Here is a 12,691-nt window from a genome sequence, read left to right as displayed (position 1 = left end):
GGGGGCGTGTTGTGCGCCGGTGGTGATGACGAACACGGTATCACTGACACTATGTCACTATTGTCCACGGGTGCACAAAATGTACACACAATATCCACTCAAAGCCACTGTGGATAAAACGTGAGTAAAGCCGTATTAATAAATATGTAAATAATGTCTCACAAAAGTTTTATTAATTTAATTATCATCAGATATTGAGAGAGAATTGTTTCACAATATATTCATCACAAAACTTACCTACTTTTTAATGGAATAGGAGGACATACGAGAGAATCGTTAACGCCAGATATCCAGATGGGGATGATATTCTTGTTTGTTTTTATTTTTTATGAAAATAACGGACGATACGAGCAGGACATTCAGCTGATGGTGATTGATACGCCCTGCCTATTACAATACAGTGCCGCTGAGGATTCTTGAAAAACCCGAAAATTCTGAGCGGCACTAAAACTGCGCTTGTCACCTTGAGACCAAAATTTGCTCATTTGCCCAGTAATTTCACTAGCTTCGGTACCCTTCCGACTGAAACACAGTAATATTTACACATTACTGCTTCACGGCAAAATAGGCGCTGTTGTGGTACCCATAATCTAGCCGGCATCCTGTGCAAAGGAGCCTCCCACTAGTAATTTGTACGTACGGTGGTTTGTGGTGTATTGTACGAATTGTTAATATTGTTAGTGGTGGAATTCTTCGGAACTTGCGATAGAAGCCACACAACAACACAACGCAACGTCTCTATCAAGTGATTAATTTTATTGTTCTACTTTTCCTGATACTAAGTATTCCTTCCTATTTACATATCGACTGGTGAATTAAATTATGTAGCTGATTAACTATGCAGATCTTAATGATTGTAAATTAAGTCTGCTATTCCGGCACATTGATAATAATAACATACCCGTAATACGATATTTTAATATCACGCAATAACGATGGAACCTCGTTAATTAAGGCGAAAACTGATATACCTGCTTACTCGGCTATTAAGCGATTGATAAAAGTAAGCCTGGATTAATTAGAAAAACAGTCTGAAATTTATTAAGCAAATTTTGTAGAAACTGCAGTCTTTTTGTCTGTTTCACCAGTTGGAGACTGCTTTTCATAGGATGCCGATTAGATTATGTGTACCACAACGGCGCTTTTTTCTGTCGTGAAGTGCACCGTAGCTAGTCAAATTACTAGGCACATGAGACTTTGAAATTTCAAGAATCCTGAGTGGCACTGCATTGTAATAGGCAGGGCGTATCAATTACCATCAACTGAACGTAATTCTTGTCTCATCCCTTATAGTTATAAAAATAGTCTGCTGAATGTTTTATTCTTTTATCATTTTAGTTAATAGTTGATGCATGATGTTATACCTTCTTATATCACGTTATATTAAAAACTCTTAATTCCCAGACGGGTAGGCAGAGATTATAGGACTTACATTTTCCTTGGTGTTTAATATACTTACCTGGTATCTTCGTGCTCTCTTATTTCTGATACTCTTGACCCCTTTTTAGGGTTCCGTAGCCAAATAGGAACCCTTATGGATTCGTCACGTCTGTCTGTCTGTCTGTCCGTCCGTATGTCACAGCCTCTTTTTTCCTAAGCCTTCCGCCGCGACCCGCTCTCGCCTCTCGCCTCCTCACGACTCAAGCACATCTCACCTATAACTATGTATGTAGTAACCTATCTTGAATGCCACCGACTCCAAAAATTACAATAATCGTAGCTAGAATTAGATTAATTAACTAGATTGTATAAAATACGGAATTATTTTGTACTTTTTAGTTCATATTATATCTATTGTTTTGGAATAGTGTTTTTGAAGTCGGTGGTTTTTCTTTTATTTTTTTTTTTATTTTATGATTTTTAGTGAATTTGATGTACACTTACTAACAATTTGTCTAAATATGTGTAGATATACTAAATTTTTCAATGCAGCAATGAATGTAAGTGCTTTGCGATTTGATTACAGACAGTTAGAAAATCTGCCACAGATCACACCCTTACTGTAAGTCGTTAAGGAGTCCCATTGATCATCATATTCGACTCTGACAATTACTTCACCATAACTATGTTATGGTAGATGACTTAAATATCCGAAAAGCATAAAAAGAATCGGCCGAGTTTCGTTAATTTGCTCCTAAGAATTGAAGAGTTCCGTTACTTAGTCATGGATTCCGTAATCAGAACCTAACCAAACTCTCACTATCTTTGAAGTATATCCTTTTCAATAAAAAAAGAATCATCGAAATCGGTTGGCGCGATATTGGGCTATTCGTAAATTTATCATCCACTTTGCTATACGTATGTATAGCAAATTTAAGACTTTTATGGTTTTCTCATGGATGCCAGTGTCAGATCTGGACCAAATTACAATGGGACCACAATGGAAGCACCTGCATAAAAAAAGAATTATCAAAATTGGTTCACCTAGTCGAAAGTTTTGAGGTAACAAACATAAAAAAAAGAACATACCGACGAATTGAGAACCTCCTCCTTTTTTGAAGTCAGTTAAAAAGGCTAAGGTCACATGCGTTTCTTGTGTGATTCAAACATAAACTTATAGAAACCGAAGTCTTTTATTGGGCGATGCTTTTACAATATGATCTCAGAAAATGTACAAAACAAATGCGTTACGAAATTTAAAAGAATTGTTAAAAAATGTTTTGTGTAGGAACCCACAGACTGGGAATGACGTGAACATCCTCAGGCTATTTATTTATAAATGTTTATTGTACGATATTACATTGGAATCCATATTTTTATAAAAAAAAAGCCAGTTGAGTTTCTTTCGCCTGATCTTGTCAGGTCTGAGGCAGTCTATTAGAATGGGTGGTACTTTTTGACTTTCAATAAGTGATTTTGAATCTTATTTTGAATAAAAATATTTGTAATATAATTGATATGCAGGAAGAGCTCTACAAAAAAAACTTCATAGGCAAATAGTAGAGACACGAATTAATATTGTTAACGTATTTAATTATGTAAGTGGATTTTATTTATCACCATGACATGAATTTTGCGGTCAAAGTACAGATTCTTGACAGTTCCCATCATGCAAATCATCAAGGAAAAGTAAAGCAAATTGCTGACTGACTCAAACCCCACAGACGGGAAGTTGGTTCAAATAAGAAAGAAATTCCCATGCAAAGGTTCAATGAAAACTTTTAGCTTTTGCCAAGAAGCACACTGAACTCAAGAGATATATTTTAAGAATAGTAATTAAAAGCTTCCATTCAATATTCAAATCTGTTCAAAAGCAGTGTTTTTTTATGGAAGAGGCTAAACGAGCGTACCTGTTTTTAAGTAATCACCACCACGCACATTCTCTGGAATCACAGGAGCGTTGCCGACCTTTAAGAAAGTTATTACAAAACTTGACATTATTAGATATTATAAGTTCACGATATATCATTGCTTTTCGCTTAAACGATTCAAACATATCTGTTGGTTAGGAATTAGATTCCGTAGCTATGACGGTTCGTAGCCGGTAGCGTAGTAGTTACGGACACTCAATAACGTACTAAATGTATTTCCTTGTTTTACAGGTAAGTCTAGACCAGTCGATGTCACGGCCAAGGAGGACCCATGTCTTACTGGTAAGTCTTTCTTATATAAAATTTGTGGTAATTTATCGACACTAAACAAAAGCTTGATTCATCTCTGAATCAAGCTCAGGAAGAATGGTTAAGATTATCATGACGCATTTTATAGGGAATTGATCCTTATTGATGCTGGATTTGAGAAACAAAACGGGAGATTTCTTCCAGCAATTTATTGAGTAAATTTACTTTGTTACTTATCAAAAATAAATTGTTGTTGACATCGAGACTGATATGCTCGCTATAATTGTATAGAATTGCTTATTATATAATTACGTAATGAAATTTTGTTATTTTACAAGTAACAAAAAAAAATTACTACAGATTTATTTCTTTGGAAATTTGGAAGATTTATAGTTGCAACAAATTTATTAGTGTCTTTTATAAACATTTACTTTTAGAAATTCGATGGAAAACTCTAAATTTTCTTCATTTATAATATTGTATTCAAGTGTCATTCATTAATTAATGTTTATTATAACTAATATATTTTAAATAGATGAGTGTAAGTAAGGAGTATGCTATTTACTTTCTATGCCCCATACTACTTGATGCCCACACACCTGTGTGTGTGCTTATATATATATATATATACATGAAGACGTTTTAAAACAGAGTTGTTATAATCACACTAAAATAAGGTAAATAGAATCAATCTAAAACGGGGTAGGTAGAATATCCCAAAGTCAGGATAGGTAGGATCACCTTTAAGTATGAAAGTTTAATTTCGTCAACGATTAAGCAGTTGGAGGAAAAACTTGCTTGAGACAATGTCTTACATCAAGATTATATCGATGGACAGGACAACTAACGGCGGTTTTCAATAATCTATCTATCGTTAGTTTAACTTACTAGAAGTAGAAAAATCTATCCTTTTATGACAACTAACGGCGGTTTTCAATAATCTATCTATCGTTAGTTTAACTTACTAGAAGTAGAAAAATCTATCCTTTTACGCTTACTTACATTTCAATAATAGAGTGCTCTTTCTATGCCCCATACTACTTGATGCCCACACACCTGTGTGTGTGCTTATATATATATATACATGAAGACGTTTTAAAACAGAGTTGTTATAATCACACTAAAATAAGGTAAATAGAATCAATCTAAAACAGGGTAGGTAGAATATCCCAAAGTCAGGATAGGTAGGATCACCTTTAAGTATGAAAGTTTAATTTCGTCAACGATTAAGCAGTTGGAGGAAAAACTTGCTTGAGACAATGTCTTACATCAAGATTATATCGATGGACAGGACAACTAACGGCGGTTTTCAATAATCTATCTATCGTTAGTTTAACTTACTAGAAGTAGAAAAATCTATCCTTTTACGCTTACTTACATTTCAATAACCTATCGACGGATAGCATTGGACTATAACTAATAAAGAACTGTATTGGACATAACTATGGCTAGATAAAATCTTTTTATTAAACGGTGATAGCAATTTATCCGTAACTAGAGATACATTATTGAAAACAACCGTAACCTAAGTAACTATGACAGCGACCCAGTTAAGCAGTGTGGTATTCGTATTATATTCTGTTATAATTTAGAGTAGTCCCAAATAACCTTTTTTTATAAGAGGGGGCAAACGGACAACAATCTCCCGTGGTGGGTGATTGGTAGTGCAAGCGCCGGGACGTTTGCACCACCAGGGATCAAGAGGTCGGCTTTTAAATTGCTCGAAGGGGGTTAATGTATCCTACATTAAAACCGTAAGAATTAATACAAAACACACACTTTGGTAAAGGGTTGAGATAATCACAAACATTAGGGAAACCTGATCTATCCTAAAATCCCAATAAACGTTAAAAACAACGAACAACTGTGTACATACAACTCGCATAAAATTTATATTAACTTGCGATTGTACCGTGAAAATAGGCTTTATTTCGGAAATTTTTCTTTAAGCATTCTCGACGTTAGCGTGCGTGAATATTTGAGATATTTTTGTGTATCGTCGCCCATCCGACGCGGGTGCTGAATGCTTTTACGCGAGTTTAATCGAATAAAGAAATAGCGTTGAATTTCACCTTACATTTACATTTTATGATTCCCTGGTACTCTTGTACGATGTCATATTTTAAATGTAAATTTTATATGGGTCCTTATGCACTGTTTAAGACAGTGATTACTTGACTTTCCTATTTGTTCTTTCTCACCCTATATATTATTTTTAAATATGTAATCTATCTTACATTTACATTTCTGTTGCCCTGGTACTATGTTTGATTAGTTTCTCTGTTTGTTTTACAAAAAATATTACTTATAATTAGATATACTAATTAATGCCACCATTTTTAACTTTAGGCATCTACAGCCTATGCTGGCATGGGTTTTAACCGTGAGTTAATTAGTTTAATAGGCATATAATCACATAGCTACATCAATATCGAAACGCTGCATTTACGAATTTAAATTCAAATATTTATAATATATGCAAAGCTGAATTGAATTAAAATTTTATTTCAACCACTCGTTAATCTCATTGAAAAAAAGTTATGCTTCCGACCTGTAAAGAACGAGAAGTACAGAAATCTCAGCGAGACTTTTTCTTTTTAACATAAATTGCATTACAACTATAATTTATCTTCTGAAATTGCTTTGTGGCGATCATACCTTTCTCTAGATGTGGTATCGTTTATGAATTAAATATATTACTTTTTATTACTTATGCACAGTAATAAGAGTATAATCAGAGGTCATTGTAACCTTTTCCGAAGAAGCAAAGGTTGTTCAGAAATCCTATTGTAGAAACATATTATTTGTTATCAAAAATTCATCTATTTTTTATTTTACAACCGAATGAAAAAACAGTTGAAAGTCAAACAATCCATCTCATAAATATGTGTCCAGAATATTCTAATTGTCAAGTGAAAAAACTTTCAATCTGGCTACTTAGCTTACACTAAGCAGATTATTTATTTATTCCTTAGAAAATTTATTAAAGTAGGCGATACTTTGCGGAAATCCATAATTATACAAATGATTTGAGTTTTCTTTAGTGTTAATTCCGCCAATATTTGTCTTTAATAAATTCGACACGTGTTTCGCCTCTACACGAGGCATGCTCAGGACGTGTTGATTCGCCAAAATCTGGCACGAGACATGAGGCGGAATGAACACTAAAATAAACTCAAATCATTTGTATATTTATTCCTTGTTTTTTGTATTGTGCATTTTGTATTGTAACTTAGTAAAGCATCACTTTTTCAGTTCTGTAAATTGCTGGATGTAATTTTCACATCAGCTTTACCAGTGGGAGGCTCCCTTGCACAGGAAGCCGGCTAGAATATGGGTACCACAACGGCGCCCTTTTTCTGCCGCGAAGCAGTGATGTGTAAACATTACTGTGTTTCGGTAAATAAGTGGGCAAATGAGGCTTAACATCGTATGTCTCAAGGTGACGAGCGCAATTGTAGTGCTGCTCAGTAGTTTTGGGTTTAACAAGAATCCGAAGCCTTTTTTTTATGGAACAGGAGGACAAACGAGCGTACGGGTCACCTGTTGTTAAGTGATAACCGCCGCCCACAATCTCTTGCAACACCAGAAGAATCACAGGAGCGTTGCCGGCCTTTAAGAAAGGTGGACGCGCTTTTTTGAAGGTACCCATGTCGTATCGTCCCGGAATCACCGCACAAGGAAGCTCATTCCACAGCTTTGTAGTACGTGGAAGAAAGCTCCTTGAAAACCGCACTGTGGAGGACCGCCACACATCCAGATGGTGAGGATGATATCCTAACTTGTGGCGTGTCATGCGAAGGTGGAATTCGGTGGCAGGAATCAGGTTAAACAGCTCTTCGGAACAATCTCCGTGATAAATGTGGTAGAAGACACACAAGACGACTCTAAGCAACGCCAAGTGATCCAGCTGTTCACAGAGCACTGGATCCCCAATAATTCGAGCTGCTCTGCCTTGCACGCGGTCAAATGGATCGAGCTGATACTGGGGTGCGCCAGACCAGAGATGACAGCAATACTCCATGTGTGGCCGGACCTGCGCTTTGTAGAGCGCTAGTACGTGGGCCGGCTTGAAGTATTGCCGTGCTCTATTAATGACGCCCAGTTTCTTTGAAGCCAATTTGGCTTTGCCTTCCAGATGACCACAAAATTGGCAATCGCTCGAGATTTCGAGACCCAGTATTCCGATACTAGGCGACGCTTTGAGGGAAGTGTTGTCGAAGAGCGGTGATACGACAAATGGGGTTTTTTTAGTGGTAAACGCGCAAACTTGAGTCTTCTGGGGGTTCAATTGGACAAGGTTCAATTTTCCCCATTCCGCGACCGTCTCAAGAGAGGACTCGATAGAAGATACAAGTTTCTCCCGGCACTAGTCGACGATTTCCCGAGAGAGACCTGCAAGGCCCGTGTATACGGCATCACCAGTGCTGTCGTCTGCATAGCAATGAATGTTGGAGGTGTCCAACATATCATTGATATGCAGAAGAAGCAGCGTGGGAGACAGCACACAGCCTTGGGGCACTCCAGCATTCACGGGCTTCGGGTTCGAGCAATATCCGTCGACAACGAACTGTATGCTGCGCCCAGTGAGGAAGCTGGAGGTCCATTTGCACAAGCTCTCGGGAACCCCAAAAGATGGAAGTTTGGAGAGGAGCGCCTTGTGCCATACACGATCAAAGGCCTTCGCTATATCCAGGCTAACTACCAGGCCTTCCCCCTTGCTTTCAATAGCCGCTGCCCATCTATGTGTTAGGTATACCAGAAGATCACCTGCCGACCGACCATGGCGAAACCCGTATTGTCGTTCGTTGATCAACTGGTGACCTTCTAGATATGCCAAGAGCTGACGGCTAATTATGTTCTCCATGAATTTGGAGAGCAGGGAGGTAATAGCAATAGGCCTGCAGTTTGCCGGATCTGAACTGTCTCCTTTTTTTTGGATCGGATGGACAAGGGCTGACTTCCATGAGTCAGGGACTGCGCCTTTAGAATAAGAGTGCCGGAATAAACGCGTTAGCACCGGCGTCAACTCAGGGGCACACGTTCTAAGCACGATTGGAGAAATGCCATCCGGCCCGCTAGACTTCCTGACGTCCAACGAAAACAGAGCTCGCCTAACAGTTTTCTGTCTGAACTGTACTTCAGGCATAGAGCTCTGACACCGTCGGATGGTCGGCGGTGTTTTTCCGTTGTCCTCAAGAGTCGAGTTGGAGGCAAAAAGAGTGCACAAGAGATCGGCTTTCTCTCTTGCTGTATGGGCCAGGGTGTCATTCCTCATGTGCAACGGCGGCATGGACGGCTGGCTGAAGTTACCAAGAGCAGCTTTCGACAACGACCAGAACTTGCGTGTTCCGGTCGGGTAACTGGAAAGCTGCTCGCTGATTTTGACGACGTGTTTTGACCTTGCACGGGCGATTTGCCGTTTAAAAAATCTGGAGGCACGGTTGTATTTCCTCTTAAGAACTGTGCAGTTCGGATCCTTTGTGCCCAGCAGTCAGATACTGCTTTAACTGACGCATCGAACCAGGGCTGCTGTGGTCTGCCACCGATGGGTACTACAGAGTTTGGTATAAAAATATCCATACCATGTAGCATCACATCTGCTACTGCAACGGCGCAGGCACTAGGATCATCCAAAGGGAAACAAACCCTGCCCCAAGGGTAGGATCCCAATCTGCTGACTTATAGTGCCAAACGCAGCGGGTCGCTGGTGAACTGCGACGTTGGCATCGGATAGGCACTACACTCCTGACCAGGCAATGGTCGGACGTTCCGAGAGGGGCGTCGACAAAGACCTGGTAACCATCGGGATGTGTAGGCAGCAGAAGATCTAATAAGGACGGCATGTGGCTATCCACATCCGGGAGCTGCGTTGGCGACTCAACCAATTGGGACAGACCATACGCCAATGCAAAATTATGCACAGATCGCCCTGCGTAGTCTGTGGTACGTGATCCAAGCCATTCGGCATTGTGCCCGTTGAAATCACCCAAGACTACGATTTCAGCGGAGGGGATCTGTGCAAGCACGTCGTCAATTGCCGCTTGAACGCAGCCCATGAGATGATCGGTTTCTGCGTTAATACTATGGGACCTGTAGACACACGCATAGATGCGGACGCGGTCCTCTAAACCTACGCGGAGCCAAAGAGTGGACAGGTCCCTACCCTCAAAATTGCCGAGACGGTGACAGCAGATATCCTCCCTAACGTACACACATACCCCGGCATGAGGCAAAAAATTGTGCTCAATTTTGTACCCGGGGTACGTTAAATATGACGTATTGCTAGGTCGAGGTATCTGCGTCTCCGTAAGGAAACACAAGGCCAGCTACGCCGTCTCAAGGTGGTGGTGAACGGCGTTTAAATTGAAGGAATTCCCCTGATATTGCAAAAGTCCACGTTGAGTGTGGAGCGCGGTGCCGTGGTGTTACTGCCTCGTTTGTCCTTGGTCATGCGCGGTTCTGTGGCCTCCCCAGAATACGAAGGGCAGCCCGAGCTACAGTGCTCGGGGAGGGATTCTCCGACTCTGGTAGAGCCGGTACCCTCCTGGGGTAAAATCTTTTTACGTTCCGCTGTCATATTCGGGTGGAGGGGGGGGGGAGAATGGCCACCGGTCCTCGACACTAACCTATGCGAAACATAGCGGCACTAGGCCGCTACTTCACGCCGGTATTCTGTGTGAGTTTGGTAATTAACCCGGACGAGTCTGGCCCGATTGTGCTGACGTCAAAAGACGGCAGCGTGACCCTCCCACTTCTAAAAAGCCCTTAGTCGCCTCTTACGACACCCATGGGCCTGGGACTCCCCTATTCTTTTGACGCCCCGGGAAAAGTACAGGGCAACCTGCATATTAAGGGGCAGGACGTATCAATTACCATGAGCTGAACGTCCTGCTCGTCTTTTCCCTTACTGTCATAAAAAAAAACAATTCAATATATTTATGAGTTCAGAATATTCTAGCTGTAGAAAAAACTATCAATTTTGTTACTTAGCTTACACTTAATAGCTTGTATATTTATTCGTGGTTCTGATATTATGAATTATAAATTAGTAAAGCGTCACTTTTTTTCATTTCTGTAAATTGCTGGATGTAATCTTCACATGTAGCGCCCTTGCTAAACTGATTTTACTATGCAGTAGTTTGGTAGATTAAAGTATAAAATTCGTATAAAAATTTTCCTTACAATATTTTATATTCAAAGTTAAAAATTCAAGTTTATTTGTATTATAAAATACTGCAACACATTCGGTTAACTTCGGTAATAGACGTAATATTTCAGTTTTAAGCATAAACTAAAATCGGGGATTTGTTAAACAACCTTATCATTTCTCGAAGTTTAAACGTCCAATCATATTTCAGGAGGATTTTTGATTGTACTAACCAGTTTAACTTTGTAAAATTTTTCGTATTATGTATTTACTAGATGACCCTGCAAACATTGTTTTGCCATATAAATTATTTTTAGTGATCGTCCGTCTCTTCACCGACTTACTTTTTAAAGCCGACTACCACGAAAAAGGTCTTCTCATTTCTCGGTTTAATATTATAATAATATAATAATAATATTGACATATTTTTTACACAAATTCTCTGGCCCCAAATTAGGCATATATAGCCTGTGTTATGGGTTGCAAGACAACGATATATTTAATACAATATACTTACTTAAACATACATAAATACATATAAAGATACACATAAACATACATAAATAGATATAAATATCCCTGACTCGGAAACAAATATAATATAACCTATGATACTCACAAAAATGTGCTTTCAATTCGTAAAAGTATTATTAAAATCGGTTCAGTAGGACTAGAGAAATTCCCTAGAAAATTGAGATAGTGATGATAGAAAGTATTTTATTTTTTTGTTAATATTTCAATCTTTTTTTATTATTCTGCCATTTGAGACAAAGACAAATCCAGCAGATTGAAAATCATGAAAATCGGTCCAACGTTCTATAGTTATAAGTGTTCGAATAACTATATTGTGTGTGTAAATTTCACAAAGTATTGTATATGTTGATCTTACTGATAGGTATTTATTATAAACGCTAGTTTTTAAGGAAAGATAGCTACTAATGTATATTATGATAATTGATGGGTAAAGAAAAATTATAGGCAGCTATTGCAATATACTTCTATGAACTATGTGAAACGATTTATTTCGGTCAGTATAAATATCCAAGCCATTACTATTAATAACTATAAGTTGTGTAAAAGTGTGTAAATATCATTTATTTATTTAACAGCCGCCCGGAGTGCTGAAAAAAAAAACGTAAAATTACGTTAATAGTGTTCACTTTTGATTGCAAATTTATCCTAAACCATATGAATACTCGTATCATTTGCATAATATGAATAGTAAATATTTTAATTCAATAAATTAATATTCGAATGTGACTAATGAATATTCAATCATTATTTTACTAACTTATAAATCATGTTAGCATTTATAATAAATTATGAAATAAAATATATAAACCTAGTATTTTCAAATCTTCTGTCTGTTCGCTTCATAGCTAATATAAACTGCATTAGTAGCATCTTAACAGATCTTTCTAGAGTAAATAAATATCATACTTTTAAAGGAAAACTTCATGATTTCTAAACAAACTTACTTAAGCTCAAGTTAAATATAAATGGATCTTTCTAAAATATTGCTACTAGAGCGATACTTTTATCAATATTCTTTGCTAACCAATATAATTTGCTAACATAACACAAATTTTTATTCACTCTCCAACTAACTTTCTTCACCTGCGCATTCTCAGGGGTATTCGGAGATGATGGATCGATGAGTGCCTTGTTGCTAAGAGCTACATACAGAAAACTGTTGTGGTTTGAAGTCTTATGAATTTAATGCCACATGGTAGAGTAAGTATATAAATGCATATTAAGTTGTTAGAATATTTTAAACAATATTTAATTTAAGTATTAGAATATCTGGATGACCGAGCCTTGCTCGGATTTTTAAGAATGTACTAAACTTGAACAATAAAATAAAAATAGGACATCTGTATTTGAACCGGGATCTTCTGCTTTGTGGATCACCCAATCTGTGCTATAATTGTAGTCTTGTATATAGAGGAGCGATTTACCTATGTATTCCAATGTTATTGTA

At 38.0% G+C, this 12,691-nt stretch overlaps 1 protein-coding gene across 1 annotated transcript in view; it reads left to right on the top strand.

Annotated features, from left to right (window-relative positions):
• The window catches only part of LOC126967545 (acetylcholine receptor subunit alpha-like 1), a 268,273-nt gene that overhangs the window by 39,575 nt on the left and 216,007 nt on the right, over window positions 1–12,691 (top strand). The window contains exon 2 of the mRNA XM_050812066.1: window positions 3,543–3,593. The gene's annotated coding sequence lies outside the window, so the exon portion shown is untranslated. The remainder of the gene's footprint in view (window positions 1–3,542; window positions 3,594–12,691) is intronic.

Source organism: Leptidea sinapis, chromosome 13, assembly GCF_905404315.1.
Source record: "Leptidea sinapis chromosome 13, ilLepSina1.1, whole genome shotgun sequence".
Lineage (NCBI taxonomy): Eukaryota > Metazoa > Arthropoda > Insecta > Lepidoptera > Pieridae > Leptidea > Leptidea sinapis.
Note: the sequence above shows the minus strand (reverse complement) of the source record. Positions and strands in the feature narration are given on the sequence as shown.